Genomic DNA, 21,483 nt, shown 5'->3' on the forward strand with positions numbered 1-21,483 from the left:
CGTACCCGGAAAACTCAACCCCGGAAAACTCGTCCCCTTTTACTAGGTAGGAAAACTGGTCCCTTATTGAATAAATATCGATTGAAAACACATTTTATGACCGTTCTTGAAGAAGATATTGTCTTTAAAAGAGAATACATATCCCATAATATTATTTTTTAAATTTTTACTTGTTTACTGTTGTTTTAAAAACATAATTTTTTTAAGTTTTCGTTTTCTACCTAGCTTTGAAAGTTTTTGGTTTTTCAACTTATTTTAAAGCATTCGACATTACTTCGGAAAAAACTTGAACAAAAAATGTCCAAAAATTAAAGAAAATACTGAGGTAGTTTTAAAACGAGTTCCAGCCCCCCTCCCGTCTCCAAAAGAAAATAAATTTGTATATTTTTAAGTAATGTCCAAGATCACTGCTCGGAAAAAATCAAGCTACCAGAAGTTGATTATGTAACGAAACTGAACGGAAGACACGAAAAACGAAACCATATATTTATTTAAAAAATACTTTCATTCTTAACATTTCTTGTGTTATTACGAAACAAACAAACAAAAAAAAAAACACTTTTTGTATTATCAAATAATCAAACAAATATTTTATTTAGAAAAAATTGGTACTTCACGGGAAACGTTGACCCTGCATAAACGGTGTTTTTATTTAATGATTGCTCCTCCAAAGCGCATGCGCAAAAGGTTATCTTTGGTTTATTTAATCACGAAAACTTTTTGAAGGTACTATTTGAGGCCAAAAAAAAGGCGGGGGGGGGGCAAAGCATTATTTGAATATTTATTTAAAAATAATTTGCCAAAAAACTAATATTTCGTGGAGAAAATAATAAAAAAATTAAATGAAATTAAATAAAAATAAAATAAAAACAAGCACGTAATAAAATTATGAATGAATCTTTCACACAAAGAAAAAATTCAAAAAAAAAAAAATACACGCGCGATTAAAAATAAAGTCTGAGATATATGCGAAGAAAGTGAAAGAAAACGCTTTAAGGGAGCAGTCATTAAATAAAAACACCATTTACGCAGGGTCCACGTTCCGCGTGAAATACCCAAAATTGTTTTTATTAAAATTATATTTTCTTACGCAGACTTTTAAATAAATGTTTTTACAATTATATATTGATACATTTTTATACAATGTTTTGGTTTTCAAATATTTTTCTGTTCAGAAAAAATGTTGTTTGTTACTATTTGCCGCGTTATTTGACCAATAAGAAATTGGAGTTATCGCCTTCTAACAATAGCCGTCGTCTGCATACTGCACAAGTGCCCCCGTACTGACTTTTAAACAATACCCAACCCTACCCATGTTAAGAATGGCTTTCGAAATAATAACGTTATTATTTCAGCGCGGTACCAAAAATACATAACTACTGTGTTTTATTTTTTGTTGTTTCGTAATAACACAAGAATTGTTTAAACTAAATTAATTTTTCTAAATAAAATAATTGCTTTCTTTGATAATACGTAAGTGTTTTCTTTATTTTATTTTTGTTTCGTAATGACACAAAAAGTGTTAAAACTAAATTATTTTTTAAAATAAATATATGGTTTCGTTTTTTGTCGTGACTCATTTTCTTTAACACAAGAGATAAAAATATTTTTTTAAATATTATGAGATGAGTATTCTCCAGAATACACATCTCTTCTTCAAGAACAATTTCTCCTTCAAGAACGGTCATAAAATGTATTTTCAATCGATATTTATTCAATAAGGGACCAGTTTTCCTACCTAGTAAAAGGGGACGAGTTTTCCGGGGTCGAGTTTTCCGGGGTCGAGTTTTCCGGGGTCGAGTTTTCCGGGTATGAGTTTTCCGGAGACGAGTTTTCCTAAATTCATACCGCAGGCACTTTGTAAACACTGCTTTTTAAAAAATAAAAAATAATATTTCTACTATTTTTTTTAACGACTTTAATAGTTTATTTTGGAAGTATATTCCATAAAGAAAATAAACAACTCACTTTAAAAAGAGAAATTACGAGTTTTTTTTATATTTTATTCGCAGTGTTTTGTTAGAGGTGTCAAAAATTCCCCCAAAATTCTGAGGTCCTGGATATGACCTAAAACTATATCCGATGGTGAGGCCCCACCTTGCGGGCCTTGGGGAGTGTGGAGCCACCCTTTAATTGCCATTGCTCCCAGGTCCACTCTGACCCGGAGTGGTAGTACCTGTTAGGGTCCCAACTATGAGTTAAATAGAATCTGACTTAAAATATATATATATACTCCATTAAAAATCGTTCCTCAAAATAACTAGATTCAGCATTAAATAACCTGAAAAAGGTTGATATGCCGTAAAACAAAAACAACCAACCAACCAACCAAAATTCTGACACACTTAGTGACTCTCTTGTTAAAAAAAAAACAAAACAAATACAGTCCAGTGGCAAGATATGTTTTGCATGAATAAAAAGAAATAAAAATAAAAATAGAACCCCGTTAACATTAGTTAAATCCACTAGTAGATTGAAGTAGAAATAAACAAGTTATTCATTTTTTTTTCAAAATCATTTTTTTTTCAAAATCCCCAAACAGTACAAAACAGACCAAGCCTGAAAATGTTTGTTATTTGGATGACGTAAACAAAAAATGTGACTAATAAAGGTTTCGATTTAAAAATAAAAAATGACGTCGTTATTTCATCTTGAATTATTTGTTTTACGGCATATCAACCCTTCTCCAACTATTTAATGCCGAATACAGACATTTTTGCAAACGATTTTATTCTTCAGTTTTTATGTTTTTTAGGTTTTTTTGCAATTATGTTTGTTGTCCCTTTGTTATTTATTTTTTCTAAAATCCGATTGCTGCATCGGAAAGGCCAGTTAAAAATACATAATATACTTTGTTATTTTCTTTAATTTAATCCCTTTTTTAGAATTTATTAGACAAAATTTAACTTTTATTTTACCGTGCCAATAAATATGATCATCACTGTATATATATAACTACTTCATTTATTCACATAAATTTAATATACGAAAGTATAGATTTATGCGTAAACTTTAAGTATTTACTTCAAAAGTGCTCAATACGTAGGTAGAGCTAGTTAGTAATTTATAAAATATATATGGCGATTAAGCTACACTGAATATTCTGCGTTTCATCCAGCTATAGGATTCGTCAGGCTTATGCGCGAATTCTGTGGTTGCTTCTTGTTTTTATATATGTTGGGGATTTCTAGTTGGCCAATCAGCTTTCTAGTATCCACCGCGCCCCTTCCTATCAGCCAATGGGCATGCATTTTATCAAACAAAGGATCTGTTTTAGAACTAGGTTAGTGGTTTTAGGTAGACGTTCTCCTTTTTTTTTTTATACATATAAATATACCTATGTGTACACACATACATGTACATATGCATGCATACATATATATATATATATATATATATATATATATATATATATATATATATATATATGTGTGTGTGTGTGTGTGTGTGTGTGTGTGTGTGTGTGATCGTTTATGTATATTCATGTTTATTTAATTTATTTATTTGTTTGTTTTCTATTGTTATTGTTAGTTTTAAAGCTATTTTGTATCGCTATCCTAGAGTAAGTTTTATTTTGTGAACACAGTTGTTTGCTATTTCCAGCCTACAGTTTAATAGATTTTGAGGTTCTTTAAAGTACAGGATAGAAAATTTTTCATGGAGGCATAATTTACATGTGTCGTCTAAATGCCTGCATGTGGTAGCTTGTCTCATTATTTTCCATTCGACTACCGGCGAATGTCCGCTTTCTTTGAGTTCCCAGTATTTATTCGCTAGTGTTGTTTTTATACGGTGTTTTTTTATTTTTGAATGTGCTTTTGTGGTCATAGTCTCTGGTTTTGAAATCTAAGGAAGACATGCCTATGTAATATTTCTTGTTATTCGGGTTTTCTTTCGCAAATATTGTTGCTTGATAAACTACACTTTTTGTTAGACATTTATTTTGGACTGGGCAAAATGTGCAGTGTCTACAATTGCATTTATCTTGTTCGTTATTAGTATTTTTATTTATGGTATGGTTGTTCTTGTCCGGGGTTGGTTTGTTATTATTATTATTATTATTATTATTATTATTATTATTATTATTATTATTATTATTTCTGCTAGTGTTGGTTTTATTTCTGTCATGGTGTCTACTTTTTTTATTGTTTATTTTGTTGTTGTTTACATTGTTTTCATTTAGTATTTTGTTATTATGTGCCTTAATTATCATCTCTAAATTTTCGCAACAACTGTAAGATAACTTCAAGGTATTTTTATTGAAGATTTTGTGTAAGGGGTTGGTTGCGGGAAAGTGTTTTTCAATAAGATCTAGAAATTTCTTGCCAAGTTTTGTTTTTAACATTTGATTGTATGGGGCCGTATACCAAATTATAGTTCTTTTTCTTCTATTTTTAATTATATTATAGTTGCTGGTGTTTTGTTGCTTATATTTGATATCGATATTTTTGTATCCACTATTTTTTTGGGCTGTTTCGTAAATATTGAATGACCTGTTAAATGCATTTTCATCGCTTGAGTTATTACTGAGTCTACTTAAGATCGAGTTAGGAATATGTTTTATAATTGATGGTGGGTGGTTGGACTTAGGGTTTACGTAAATTAGAGTAGCGTTATCTTTTAAGTATGGTTCATATGTGTTTTTATCTAAGTTTAACGTGACGTCCAGGAAGTTTGTTATTTTTATGTTAGCTGATACGTCCGCTTTTAGGCCTAATTTTTTCATTTCTTTGTGTATGATTTTCTTAAAGTTTTCTCCCTTGACTTTGTTGGAGTTTTTTATTATAGCAAGTCCGTCATCTCTATATAGGCCGATATAGAGAAAGGAGAAATGATTCAACATCATCTAAGTTAGTTCTAAGCCTGCGGATATTCGTAAATGCAAGCCTCAAGGGAGGAGGCAGGTTGGTTTCTTTGAGTTTGGTCCTGGTTTAAACGTAACTTTTGCTTGAGCTGTCATCATATATATATATATATATATATATATATATGTGTGTGTGTGTGTGTGTGTGTGTGTGTGTGTGTGTGTGTGTGTGTGTGTGTGTGTGTGTGTGTGTGTGTGTAATTTGTTGCTTACATAACCCCCTAATTTAAGCCACGGCGAGGTCACTCCTACCCTTCAAATATGTTTTTAATGTAACCAAACAGGCAAATATCCTTTTTTTAAATAATTGAATTAAATTATAATTCCATACACCATTTATGGTGAAATTCCTTCAATATTTTGTTATTTTTGCTTTATTTTTTTTCTTCTCACTAATTTTTATCAAACTTTAAAAAAAATTTCCGAATAAATACTTGTAAATAAAAATAAACTAAAACTGCTTTGCTTTCTGATATTTTTTTGTTTTACATCAACCATAAATTCTTTTATTTTCATAAATTGAATGTAATTTTAATTTTATGATTGCAATTATTTTTCCATTTGTAAACTGTAAACCATATATTTGTTCCATAAACCATATAACACTGTTTTTTTTTTTTTCCATAAACCATACAAAATGGTTTTCACCAAATGTTTTATCCCATAATTTGTGAAAAAGAATTTTATTAGAATTTGTTGGCCCTTAAAATTGTGGCATCCCATAGCGGCAGACTTGAACGTAATTTTGGAATAGAGGGAAGTAACAACTGTTTGTAAATACAGAACAACTATTTTAGGCCGTATGGGCTTCCGTAGGTGAAGTAATATTATGTAACAACAAATTGCTGAAAGAAAGTATCGTATTTTTAACAGAATGCACAGTTATTTTTCGATTTTTTCTTTTTTTTTTAGTATCGATTCTTCACAGCATTTCCTATATAATAGTATATTAGCAATATTGGATTAGAAAGAAAACTATACGGCACATACACCCGTATGCTCAGAACAATATTAAATATATCTTGGCAAAATCATCTCACGAAGCAGCAACTTTATGGCAACCAACCTGCCATATCTAATACCACCAGAGAAAGACGCCCACGATTTGCCGGTCATTGTCTGAGGAGCAAGCATGAATTGGTGAGTGATGTATTGCTATGGACTCCACGACACGGACGCGCAAACAGAGGACGATCTAGATCCACGTACATCCAACAAATAGCACTGTGAACCTGAAGATCTGAGGCAACTGAAAAGCCATAGCAAACATATATATGAGTACTTTAACCATAGTTCCTGATTTCAAAAGACGAAAAATTAAAAGATAAATCTGCCTTACTTTAATGCTAGGTTTATTTATGGTGTCTTTTACATTTAATAAAAACCCTTTACATTTAATAAAAAACTTTCACAATATTTGCTGACGAGGAAACCTTGTTTATTAAAAAACTATATGTAATAATTATTGTCCGTAACTTGATGTCTACCACAATAAAAACACCGTTTTCCGAAACGATCGTACAAATAATTGATTTTGTTGTTGTTCCTTCTTCTTATGAAACGGATTTTTAATTTAATTATAATTTGATTTTTAAATTATCAATCACATTACTAAATATATATATATATATATATATATATATATATATATATATATATATATATAGTAATTTATAAAATATATATGGCGATTAAGCTACACCATTTCATCCACTATAGGATTCGTCAGGCTTATGCGTGAATTCTGTGGTTGCTTCTTGTTTTTATATATGTTGAGGATTTCTAGTTAGCCAATCAGCTTTCTAGTATCCACCGCGCCCCTTCCTATCAGCCAATGGGCATGCATTTTATCGAACAAAGGATCTGTTTTAGAACTAGGTTAGTGGTTTAAGGTAGATCTTTTCCTTCCTTTTTTTTATATATATATATAAATATACCTATGTGTACACACATACATGCACATATATATATGTGTGTGTGTGTGTGTGTGTGTGTGTGTGTGTGTGTGTGTGTGTGTGATCGTTTATTTATATTCATGTTTATTTAATTTATTTATTTGTTTGTTTTCTATTGTTATTGTTAGTTTTAAGGCTATTTTGTATCGCTATCCTAGAGTAAGTTTTATTTTGTGAACACAGTTGTTTGCTATTTCTCGTCTACAGTTTAATAGATTTTGAGGTTCTTTAAAGTACAGGATAGCAAATTTTTCATGGAGGCATAATTTATATGATGATAATATTATGAGAGAATTGAAAATCACTACACGCCATTCACTCAATTCAATAGCTGACTAAGAAAACAATAATTCTTCCCCCTTTGTAACAAACATCGTTCATGGAATGTGAGGACAAAAAGGAAAATACAGATAGAAAGGGAGAGCTAGAGCATGTCTAAAATGTAGTCAGTGTCCACTTGCTGCTCGCGATAAACGGTTAAGAAGTTGAACCTTAAAATCGTTTTGTCGTTAAATATCCCAAGAAAGTTGATACGCTGAAAGTTGATGGCGGTCAAATATTTTGACCAAAATGATTTTGACCAAAATGATTTTGACCAATATATATATATATATATATATATATATATATATATATATATATATATATAAAAGGAACGGCTAAAACGGAAGTAAGTATTTTTTGGCGGAGTTTCTCTTTAAAAATCTGCCAAAATCATGTAATTATGCAATCAATACGAAATTCTCACAAATGAAACTTCAAAAGATACAAATATAAAGTAACTCAAAAGACAAAAATGAATTAATTATTAAGGAAGAAACGTCACATGAAGCGCATTTGTTTGAAAACAAAGTAACTTAATTTAAAGAGGAAAAAAATTTATTGATATTTTAAAGCAGTAACTTCACGTGAAACATATTTATTTGAAAAACAAAATTTTGAATGTGTTTAATTTTTCATGTGAAATTCATTGAATAATTAATTTATATAGCTTCCGTACATTCATATCTGATTTACCTCTGCACTCCATGTTTAAAAAGGAAGTGTCCTCTATAGTATCAGATCTGACCGAATGGTTAATTGTAGGCATAGACCAATTCATACCATCTAAAAATCTAAAAAATTCCAACAAAAACCTAACAGCCAGCCATGGTTCTCCCCAGAATGTGCTGCTGCTATCGCGCACAGAAACCACTTTTTCCATAGCTACCAATGTAATAGATGCACTGAGACTAAAGCTGCTTTCAGGACTGCCAGCAACCAATGTAAAAGAGTAATAAAAAATGCAAGAGAGCTATATGCCCAGTCTGTTAAATCCAAGGTAGCTGATCAGCGGCTTGGTTCCCACCAGTTTTGGCAAATAACAAATAGGATCCTGAACAGAAGTGTGCGTTCTATCCCAACCATTATCAATGGACCAGAGGTCATCTCGTCAGCGTCAGACAAGGCCAAACTATTTGCAAAGAACTTTGCAGCTAATTCTACCCTATGCGACGAAGGCCATCAACTCCCCATATTTCCTCCTATAACACAGAACAAGCTAGGTAACATACAAATATCCGTGCATGAGGTCGCCAAGCTAATAAAAAACCTAGATTCCAGTAAAGCAACTGGCCCTGATGGCATCCCAATTATAGTGTTAAAAAAGCTTCAACCAGAACTTGCTCCCATACTTACGAAACTATTTAAGCGCTGCCTTAAGGAGAAGTGCTTTCCGACCCCCTGGAAGACCTCCTCAGTTTGCCCTGTATTTAATAATTCAGGTGATAAGTCATCTCCCTCTCAGTACAGACCAATAAGTCTTCTCTGTGTTATGAGTAAGTTCCTGGAATCCATATTAAATAGAGAAATAGTCAACCACCTCAGCAGGAATAACCTTCTTAGTGACACACAATATGGTTTCCGCTCTGCAAGATCTACCGCAGATGTGCTGACGGTTATATCCCACAGGATTAGTGAATCTCTTGACAAAGGCTTCCTTTCTAGGGAAATTGCTCTTGACATATCAAAGGCCTTCGACAAACTATGGCATAAGGGTCTACTTCACAAGATTTCCAGCTACGGTATAACTGGAAATGTTTTCTCAATCATTAAATCATTTCTCTCCGATAGGCTCATAAGAGTAGTGGTAGATGGTCAAAAATCGGAGGCCTGCAATATAAATACTGGAGTCCCTCAGGGGCCAATCCTGGGCCCAACTCTCTTCCTGATCTACATCAATGACCTCCCTAACCACATACTTAAATCATTCGTTGACATCTATGCTGATGACACGACCATCTATGGCAACACATCAAAGGCTGTAAATGACGAAGTTCTCTCTGATTCTCTCTCCTCTGATCTCGAGCGCGTGGTTCAGTGGGGGAAGATGTGGCTAGTTACCTTTAATGCATCCAAAACCAAACTCCTATCCTTACATCATCAACGCTCTGATCCCCAGCTGGCATCAATTGTGATGGATGGCTCTCGTCTGGGTGAGGCCCCGTGTTTTGACAAGCTTCTGGGTTTGACCTTTACTCCTGATCTGAAATGGAACACGTACATCAAGTCTGTTGCCAAGGTCGCTGGAAAGATGGTGGGATCCTTCTACCGCTCCAGAAGATATCTCACTACTGATGCAATTCTCAATCTATATAAAAGCCAAGTACGGCCAAGGATGGAATACTGTTGCCATATCTGGGCAGGAGCTGCCAAAAACAGCCTATCATGCCTTGACAGAGTACAAAATAGACTCCGTGGCTTAGTGGGGGTGCCCTTTTCTCTACCCTGCAACCTCTCTCCCACAGAAGAGACGTTGCAAGCCTATCCTTATTTTATCGTCATTTTCATGGCAGGTGCTCGTCTGAACTCCAATCCCTAGTCCCCCCTCGCCAATCTTTCACGAAAAACACCCGTCTAGCTGAATCCACTGTGAAAAATTTCCCCCACTCTATATCTGTGCCTAAATCAAAACGCGGATTTCATGAACAAAGCTTCTTTCTTAGAACTGCACGCCTGTGGAACTCTGTTCCGTCTGCCTGCTTCCCTCCGGACTACAACTTGGATGTCTTCAAGTCTAATGTTAACAAATTCCTAATGAACCGCCCCCTTAAGTAAACACTTCATCAAATCTCCTCATTACTATCTTGACCTTCGGGACAAGATCAAAGTGTAGTATCTGTTCCGGCAGATACTGCAAGCAAAGACCATATGTGGGGGCGACCCCACATATAAGACCTTGGTCAATGTAGGGGCAACCCTTCATACCAATTGTCACTATCCAGCTCCCCTACTCCCCGGGGAGTTGGTCCCCATTTCCCCTTCACTCCTCACTTTAAAAATCGGCCTTGTGCCTAATTTGCTCGGTGGGGGAGCAAATAAATACCATCTCCTCACTAACGTAATGTACTTGCAATAACCCTTATCCCTGAGTGGCTTCCGGGCCTTGATAAGTGGTGATCTCTGTGTAAAAAAAAAAAAATAAATAAATATAAAATTAATAATATTTCAGATTAGTAAAAAAACAAAAATTATATATTTTCATTACTTTTAAAGAAAAACGACGTTTAAATCTTTGAAAAATAAATAATTTTCTTTTAATAAGACAAACACACACACACAGACACACATATATATATGTATATCATATATATATATATATATATATATATATATATATATATATATATATATATATATATATATATATATTGATTATATATATTAATAATTATAAATTATGAATCAGTTTCAACAGGAAAAACGAACAAAATCAACTTGAGTACACGGGCGTTTTGAAAACGATATTCATTTTATTTTACAGTTGACAATAATCCTTGAGATTAATTATATTTGAATATTCATCTCCTCATTAGCACTCAAGTTGATTTTGTTTGTTTTTTTCCTGTTGAAATTGATTCAGTATTTACAATTATTAATCTTTATAACCAATAATATATTAATATAGCTCTAGAAAAATATACCTATTGAGCTTATTATACATCCACAGAATTATGAGCAAGATTATTTTAAAGTATTGACACATTAAAATAAACTTTGCTCTTTAGACTCCAGGACTAATTCCCTTTATAATACATACATATATATATATATATATATATATATATATATATATATATATATATATATATATATATATATATATATATATTATGAGTAAAATGATTCATAATTCTTTAATTGAAAATCAATTTCAAAAGGAAAAAAAACCCAAAAAATCAATAGTTTGTACAATAGTTTTGGATACGATGTTTTATTGATATAGACAATATGTCTTGACCAATAATTTTATAAAAAGATTTTTTTATATTTGAACAAAGTCTCCTCATCAGCAAAAAATGCGGGTGGGGTGGCGGTGGGGGGTTAAAGGCACTAAAATAAACTAGAATTTTTGTATTAAGGCAGATATTCCTGGAAAAACTTTTAAAATAATAAAAAAAAAGCGGTAATTAATTTTTCTGTTGATAAATAAAATAAAAATAAAATAAAAATAAATAAAGGTGGAAAAGTAAGGTTAAGAAAAATATTTTAATATTTCTATTAAAAAAATATATACCTTTTTTCCGCCCGTTTTAAAGTTAGGTCTAGCTCTAACTCCCCCAAATTAATATATATATATATATATATATATATATATATATATATATATATATATATATATATAACTACTTCATTTACTCACATAAATTTAATATACGAAAGTATAGATTTATGCGTAAACTTAAAGTATTTACTTCAAAAGTGCTCAATACGTAGGTAGAGCTAGTTAGTAATTTATAAAATATATATGGCGATTAAGCTACACTGAATATTCTGCGTTTCATCCACTATAGGATTCGTCAGGCTTATGCGTGAATTCTGTGGTTGCTTCTTGTTTTTATATATGTTGAGGATTTCTAGTTAGCCAATCAGCTTTCTAGTATCCACCGCGCCCCCTCCTATCAGCCAATGGGCATGCATTTTATCGAACAAAGGATCTGTTTTAGAACTAGGTTAGTGGTTTAAGGTAGATCTTTTCCTTCCTTTTTTATATATATATAAATATACCTATGTGTACACACATACATGCACATATATATACATATATATATATATATACATATATGTGTGATCGTTTATTTATATTCATGTTTATTTAATTTATTTATTTGTTTGTTTTCTATTGTTATTGTTAGTTTTAAGGCTATTTTGTATCGCTACCCTAGAGTAAGTCTTATTTTGTGAACACAGTTGTTTGCTATTTCATAATATTCGTCATCATCTGTCATTTAAACTAATTAAACCTCATTTTTTAGTTTTTACAAGTTATGATCAGTTTATAATATATGATGGTCTGTGTGACTACTCCTAGTCTCCTATATAATAATTTGACTACAATGTTCCTCTCTGTACCAAAGTATCATAGGTTTGCACTACCTGCTGCCATATACAAATGTAATACCTTTAGCCTAGTAGCCACTATTATATGTAGCTTTCGACCATCATTACAGATACATTCAGTCGTGATATTAAAATGCAACATCCTATCCAACAAGCATCACCATCACATCTTAATAGGAAGGAGTCCCTACTTTTCTCTCTACATATTCAGTCCTAACACTACTATCAGTTGTCACTGGGTCCAATTCGACATTTTTCAACTATAGTGTGATTACACTCTCCGTAACTGTCTAAGACACACATAGACACAACATATTCTTTCCGATTTTCGAATCCAAAATAATAACGGCTCCCTAGCTATGTTCTGCCCTTTCTGATTGGCTGAGACCTGACATTCTCATATTCCAGAATGAAAGTAATTCCTAAATAAACGAACACATCTAAAAGTTTACAAAATGGCGTTGATCTCTACATAAGACACTAGCGCTAAAAAAAAAGAAATACAAACATATTAACCGCTCATAAACAGACAATTAAATACTGATAATCTTAATTACTGGAACAAGTTATAAACTTTATATATAACGTCTTCGTCTTTGCTTGCACGTCCGGAACACTCAAAAAGTGTAAACACAGCAATGGGTTGGGAATGTAAACATGTACAAAATGCTTACACGGCACTATCCCCACCAAAAAAAAAAACCTGCTCTGAAAAAAAAATGCCTTCTTTTGCTTGGGGGGGGGGCATTTACTATTCCAGTTTACGATTTGATTTTTTACATCGATTACCAACGCTACAGTTTTAACGTAAATTTCATTGCCTTCGGAAACACTTATTTGTTATATACTAGTGTTGGCACCTATTTGAATTTTGTATAGTATTATCGAGATTGCGCACACGTGATTTTGTGTGTGGGGGGTAACTTTTACATTAGGTCTACCTCCACAATTTTCTTTAGAATAACGACTTTTAGGTTTTCGACTATGCTGATTAAGAACATCTCATTCAAATTGTGTGAAGACAAGTACTTTTCGAGATATAAAAACTTGTATTATGCACTGTTATCCACTGGCTGCCATATTTGTATCAAACAAATCTACTTCTCTCCTACCGACACTGCTATCCCCACAATTTTTTTTTTTTTTTTTTTTTAGCATTTACGGGTATTTTTTCCATTTCATCCCCATAAAAAAGGGGGTTGTCTACTCCGAAAGTCGTTCTTTACCTGGGAATGTTGGAGGTGTCTATTCTGAATGCCGTTCTTAAGATGGAATGTTGGAGGTGTCTATTCCGAATGCCGTTCTTAAGATGGGGATGTTGATGGTGCCTATGCTGAAAGCAATTCTTAACATGAGGAGGTTGAGATGTCTGTTCCAAACGCCATTCTAAACATGACAATACTCAAAGAAGTGAAGTGAAAATAATTGTAATTGTTTTGTTTTACACGTAAAAAAGACGACATAAAACTGGAATTTAATATTGTTGGTGGAAGAGTTGAAAAAAGAAAGACTTGAACAACAGACGGAAACAGGACTGCTACCATAGATTTCGATCACTCTAAACAATTCATATACTGTGAGAATCCCTAACTTCTAAAACTTCTGTTTGTGCTTTCTATTATTATTCTAATGGACCATTTTTCGTAATTTTATTAATTCATACTGATTTACGCATTCCTTTAATTTCTTTTTTTTAATTCAAACAATACCAAACCAGCATTAATCGCCAGTGAAAGCCTTATTTCATTTCGGCCACGACCGCCAATGTCCGCAATTGTTCAGGGACGACAGTGGCCACCAACAACAACCGTAGTTTACTTTTTTTATGGTGGTGGGGGGAGCAGACTTCTGCCGGGCAACGCCGATTAACAGGTGCTGCTAGTGAGTAAATAATATTAGGTTGACAAGAAAGTTCTTGCGGAATTTTGAATTTTTATATCAAATAAATTTTCGTTATATTATCTTTATTTTATATATCATTTTAAAGGGCGTTTTTTTTTCTAATCGTTTAAATTAAAATCGTTTGGAAACAACTACGTCTTCTTTTCAGAACACTGAATACAAGATGCAAAAAAAAAGGGAAATATAAGTGTTAGCTACGTGCTTTGCACATCCTTTTTATCTTTTAATATGAACTAGCAGGGCTACCCGGCGTTGCCCGAGGCAAAAGTGTATGTAACATAACTTCTATCAAAGCTTCTATCTCTCTATCCGTTTCTCTATCCGTCTCTCTATCTTTCTCGCCCCAACTCTCTCTCTCTCTCTCTCTCTCTCTCTTTCTTTTTTACCCAGTCCATTCCTCTCTAGCTGTACATACAATTCTCTCTCATAAAAAGATTCCTCGAGTTGGCATTCTAATTCCAATTTAGTTCATAATAATATTGAAAAACCGCACCCCCCTCGAGATTGTTTTTTTGTTTTGTTTTTTTTCAAAATTATAGATATTTATCGAGAGCAACACTGATTAAGAATATACAAACTTTGTGGACCTTTATTTTGTAGGGTTTTTTTTACTTTTCGTTTGATGTATAAATATACATGCACACAGAAAACTATCCTTGGTATAATAGATGATTGTTTACTCTGCATGTAACATATCTCAGTTACTGTCTTTATAGTTTGTTGTAGACAAATTATTAATAAATGAAATGTTTGGGGGGCCATTTTAACCGTTTTTAATTATCTGACATGTGTCGTAATTGCTAATCAATAAATCTTAGCAATCTTCACGTGTATTTATAATTAAACGATAACGAAACAGAACATTAAGTTTTATAATCATTCAATTTCTTACAAAAACTAAATACGCTGTTTCAATTTGATGGATTTGTTTTTGGAAAAATAATGCAATACAAATACAAGTATTATCTGTTTTGGAACTTTTCGTGGAGTGGGAGTTCAAAATTACCTAGAAGATCAATGGTTTCCACACCGATCCCATTTTTTGGGTCAGATAAATTCATAATGCATAAAGTCTGAATTTCCAAATTTTACACGTATGTTCTTCAGGTCTTTGTGATTAAACCCTATTCCGTTTTGTATATATCGTAAAAGAAAAATTCTTATATCTGTGTAAAAAGAAAAAATTTTAATTGAAAAATGCTCTTATTTAAAAAAAAATACATGCATTCTAAATTACACACTATAAGCAACTAAAATCGATTTATATATCAATCAAACTTGTTGACAATCTTTGGAAAGCGAAAAGTTTTCAGAATTCCACCAAAAACGAATAAGAAATGAAGTAGAAAAAAAAAGGAAGTTCATAAGGACTCTAGAGATATATATTTTAGGCCGTAATTTCATTGAAATTAATTATCCAAAGCCATTAATATTTGTGAATAGCTATAAAGTTCTGATGATTAAATTTAGTATATATGGATATTTTTCTCGGTAAATAGCGAAAGAGGCGGTTCCAGAAAGAACAAAAAAAAAAGAATAATTTTTTGTTCTATCTTTTGAAAGTCTCCAGAGACGCTAAAAAAACGTTTTCCATTCAAATTCTTAAGTAATACTTTTTATTTTATTTTATATAATCTTTTATTGTTATTTTCTTTTAATTAAGTAATTTATTATTTTATTTTTGTTATATAATATGTTTAGTATTTTTATTTTGTTATCATTAATAATAATATTAATAATTATATTTATTATATTTTATTTTTAGCATATGTTATTATTTAGATAATTAATATTATCATTGTAATTATTAATTATATTAATAATAGATTATTATTATTATTATTATATTGTATTTTTATTATATTTTATTATTTGCATGATTAATATTATCTTTTGTGTAATAAATCTTAATTTCTTCATATCAAAAGGGGAAAATATATCATCCCATGACAATGTTTAATATCAAACGACTCACTGGGATCCCTAGGGATCACACCAATCCACGAAGTGTTAATTGTGCTTACATGCGGCAAAGAAATAAAACTGGATTTTGTTTTCAGATGCTGGCAGTCCATCCTACAAAAGGAGCGATATTTTGGCACCTCCATTAGCAGAAAGAACATGAAATGAAATGTAAGTTTGTGCTTTCTCTTTTTATATTTTGGATATGAATGACATTTGCATTTTCTGTCGCGTGGAAACAATGAATTCTGCATGTTTTATCCACATGTAAAATGTCTCATTTACTGACTTTATTGTTCATTGTAGACAAACTAATAATAAATGAACTGTTTGGGGCGGAGAAGGTGAACTTTATTACTATGAAGCCCTCCTCATTTGGTTCTTTGGTTTTCACATTCCATGAAAGATTTTTCTAACAAAAGGGAAAAGAATTGCTGTTTACTGGGTCCGCTGTTCTTTTGAGTAGATGGTGTGCATCGATTTTCAATCCTCTGATATTATTCATCAGTTTTTAAATGACAATCTATCCATCTCATTAATCCTTATTCTCGAGTGTTTTAGCCTTGATAATTGATGACTTACTAATAAGAAAATAATTATTCGGGGTGTTTGGTTGAGGTTTTTTTTTACGGCATATCAATCCGATTTTGTGAATTAAATACCGAATCCAATAATTTTTAGTACAACTTTTAATATTCACTTCCTTGTCTCTTGGTTGTTTTACGGCATATCAAAATCTTTTAGGGTTATTAAATGCTGAATAATGTTACTAATATATTTTTGTCCTTCAACTTTTTAATATAACGTAGTCGTTGATTTAAATACATACTATATTGTTGACTAGGTTTCCCCAAAAACAATACAATCATTACATTATAAAAGCAATAACAATATAATATTTTAAAAGTAACAACAGCGTATATAAAAGAAATGAAAACGTTGCATTTTAAAATTAATAGCAATGTTATATTTTAAAAATTAATAACGACGTTACATTTTTAAAATGATACTGACGTTGCATTTTAAAAGTAAATAACAAGGTTACATTTTAAAAGTAATAACTACGTTAAATTTTATAAGTAATAAAATCGTTATGTTTTAAAAGTAATACCAATATTATATTTTTAAAATAATAACAATGTTGAATTTTAAAAGTAATACAATGTTACAGTTTAAAAATAATAACAACGTTACATTTTAAAATTAATAACCCTATTGCATTATAAAGTAATACCAACGTTACATTTTAAAAATAATAACAAGGTTACATTTTAAAGTGATAACGTTGCATTTTAAAGTGATAACGTTACATTTTAAAGTGATAACGTTACATTTTAAAAGTAATTATATTACATTTAGAATTAATAACAATATTTTTTACATCGTCACTTATCAAGGCCCAGAGACCACTCGAGGATAAGAGTTAAGAGTGTACAGTAGTCGATTAGACAATATAGTAATCGTTAGTAATGGAAATTCGGTAAATTTGTTAACTTAAGTGGAACGGCTCATCAAGAACTTGTTTACATTAGACTTGGAGATGACCATATTGTAGTCAGCTGGAAAGCAGGAAAACGGAAGACAGTTCCACAGGCGTGCACTTGCATTTCTAAGAAAGAAGCTTTGTTCATGGAATCTACATTTAGGTTTAGGCACAGATAAAGAGTGGGGGAAATTATTAATAGTGTTTTCAGCTAGACAAGTGTTTCTTGTAAAAGTTTGGCGAGGGATGGGGGGTCATAGATTTAAGCTCAGTCGAGCACTTGCCATGAAAAGAACGATAAAGCAGAGACAAACTCGTAACATCTCTTCTGTGAGATAGAGGTTGCAGGGAAGAGAAAAGGACATCTCCTACGAGGCTACAAAATCTATTTTGAACTTTATCAAGGCAGGATAAGTCCTTTCTATCAGCTCCTATGAAAAACAGCATTAAATTTTAAAAGTAATAAAAGCGTTACACGTAAAAAAATAAATAGCAACGTTACGTTTAAAAAGAAATTTCAATTTTATATTTTAGAAATAATAATAACGTTACATGTTTAAAATAACAAAAACGTTACATTTTAAAAGCAATAACAATATTACATTATAAAACTAATAACTATATTATATTTTAAAAGTAATAACAATATTACATCTTACAAGTAATAAAAAATTAAATTTTTAAGATGATAATAATGTTATATTTTAATAGTAAAAGCAATGTAACATTTTAAAAATAATAACAACGTTATATTCTAAAAATAATAACGTTATATTTTTAAAATAATAACAACGTTATATTTTTAAAATAATAACAACGTTATATTTTAAAAGTAATAACAACATTAAATTTCAAAAGCATACCAATGTGATTTTTTAATAGTAAAAATGTTACATTTTTGAAAAAATTAGCGTTACCTTTAAAAGTTATAGCAACGCAACATTTTAAAAGTAATAAAAACGTTACATTTAAAAAATAACAATGTTGCATTTCAAAAGTAATAATACTCTTATATTAAAAAATAATAACACCGTTTCATTTTATAAGTAATAATAATGTTACATTTTAAAACTATTAAGAATATTACATTATAAAAAGTTACATTTTTAAAATAATAACAAAGTTTCATTTTAAAAGTAACACCAACGTTAATTTTTTAAAAGTAATACTAACATTACATTTAAAAAGTAACTATATTACATTTTAAAAGTAATAACACTTTTACATTTTTTAAAATAATAACTACATTACATTTAAAACATAACAACGTTACATTTTAAAAGTAACATCAACGTAAAGTTTTTTAAGTAATACCAATGTTAAATTTTAAAAGTAATAACATTACATTTTAAGAGTAATAACACTTTTACATTTTAAAAAAATAATAACTACATTACATTTAAAACATAATAACGTTATATTTTAAAAGTAATGACAATGTCATATTTTCAATGTAATATATAATAATTATTAAATACATACAGACACTAGTGTTTTATCCTTTCGGGATTCATCATTGCGGGGTATCACGATTAACACCAGTCATTAGATTCGAACCCGGCAACAGAAGTCATCCCTGGTTTCATTAGCAAGGACCTAATCCATTCGACTACCGTTAACCGCGAAAAATGCCGTTGAATTTAAATATTTATTTTTAAAGTATTTTTTGACGTCTGTCTGAGTGATCTAATCATTATATGATGATCTGCCCATAAGAGCTAAATTAACCGACTTTAATTCAACTGAAAGTGCTCAACGATAAGAAACGAGTTTTTAAAGTGGTTGACATAATTATTTACTATAATAATTACTAAATACCTACAGACACTAGTGTTTCATACTTTTGGGAATCATCAGTGCAGTGTGTCATGAGTAACACCAGTCGATAGATTCGAACCCGGCGACAGAATCCATCCCTAGCTTCATTAGCAAGGACCTAATCTATTCCACACACACACACACACACACACACACACACACACATATATATATATATATATATATATATATATATATATATATATATATATATATAAAATAGACGAAAGTTGGAAAAGGATCGAAAATAGAATTGATAGACAAAAAACGTCTATTTTATATAATGAAATATGCCTTAGAAAGAAAATATTGCCCAAATATATATATATATATATATATATATATATATATATATATATATATATATATATATATATATATATATATATATATATATATACAATACCTACAGACACTTGTGTTTCATGCTTTTGTAATTATCAGTGCCGGAAGTGACAATTTTTACCAGTCGGTAGATTCGAACCTCGCCACTAATTTAATAATCTATGAACGTTGAATTCGGGCGCACACAGTAGACAGTCGAGAGGGTTCAAATGAACGAAAAACATTATCTTTTATCTAGCAATTAATGATATAGATATAAAATTTTCAATGATTTTTTTTTAAGTGCACCAGAATGTACATTACATAAAATAAATCCAAGGTAATTTTTTGATTCAATTTAAATTAAATTTTTATACCTTACTTTGTAAAATTTATAAAAGTGCACTTTGAAGATGAATAAATTTCAAATTGAATCTTGTACCTTTATTTTTAATGCTTATAGTAAAAACATTTTGTTTAACAATTTTCATGCTTTTCTAACTTGTATATATGATTTTTTAAATAGTTTCGATTTGTTGCGGTTTTGTTGTTGAATGTTGCAATAATAATAATAATAATAATAATAATAATAATAATAATAATAATAATAATAACTAGCAGTTCCACCCGGCTTTGCTCGGGCCCTATGTATTGTTTATAACTTTATGTGCATATGTATATATTAAAAAGTGCGAATATGTACGGTAATGCTTTTCTGTATAATAGTCTTCCTTAGCTACCATAGAGAAAAGTTGGTAGAGACCATAGATGCCAATTTTTTTAAAAAACTTTGACCCCAATTTTGATCCCTTATATTTAATGTTTTGGGCTCAAATCAAATTAAAATGTTAGACCCATGTCCAAGCAACCTACATCTAAAATATCAAGTGTTTAGACCCAAAATTGGCGGAGGAATTTGGTAGAGCCTGAAACGGTCAACTCTTTCAACTCTGACCTTTTGGCAGCCAAATTATCGCCCAAAAACTGATTAAAAAGCTTGCTGCATATCTGAATACCCTTTATGTAAAATTTCAAATGTTTAGACCCAAAATTGGCTGAATAGTTTGCTAGAGACTGCGAAGGTAAAATCTTTTGAACTTTGACCCCTTGGCAACCTACTTTTCGGCCAAAAACCGATTAAAAAGCTTGCCCTATGTCTGAATATACTTGATGTAAAATTTCAAATGTTTAGACCCAAAATTGGCTGAATAGTTTGCTAGAGACTGCGAAGGTAAAATCTTTTGAACTTTGACCCCTTGGCAACCTACTTTTCGGCCAAAAACCGATTAAAAAGCTTGCCCTATGTCTGAATATACTTGATGTAAAATTTCAAATGTTTAGACCAAAAACTGTCTAGGTAATTTCGTAGAGACTGCAGAGGTCATTTTTTTTAAGTTTGACCCCAATTATGACCCCTTAGAAGTATTTGATGAAACAACAAATAAGTCAAAGATCTTACTTGAAAACAAAAAAAGTGAAGCAGAGGGAATAGGGTGAAGAAAAAGGTGATTACACATGAATGGATAGTCTGGAGGAAGATAAAAAATGTTGTTTCATCAAATACTTCTGCATGCAAAATCCGATCCCGCATTTTGCTAATTCCTACCCTCTGACGAGAAGTAAAGTATTTCTTTGAAACTCCGCGGATTAAGGACTATCCACTTAATTAGTGTTTCCTTTTCAGATTAAATATGTTTTTAACTCATTTCAAAGTGTTTTTTTAACATATTTTAGTAACTGTTTGCTCATATATATATATATATATATATATATATATATATATATATATATATATA

General features: G+C 30.9%; 1 long non-coding RNA gene across 1 annotated transcript in view; it reads left to right on the forward strand.

Annotated features, from left to right (window-relative positions):
- LOC145256346 (uncharacterized) overlaps positions 1 to 21,483 on the forward strand; it is a 259,093-nt gene that overhangs the window by 127,994 nt on the left and 109,616 nt on the right. The window contains exon 2 of the long non-coding RNA XR_013863978.1: positions 16,161 to 16,233. This is a non-coding gene — a long non-coding RNA (uncharacterized LOC145256346). The remainder of the gene's footprint in view (positions 1 to 16,160; positions 16,234 to 21,483) is intronic.

Source organism: Euprymna scolopes, chromosome 32 (genome assembly GCF_053919585.1).
Source record: "Euprymna scolopes isolate OS-2025 chromosome 32, ASM5391958v1, whole genome shotgun sequence".
Lineage (NCBI taxonomy): Eukaryota > Metazoa > Mollusca > Cephalopoda > Sepiida > Sepiolidae > Euprymna > Euprymna scolopes.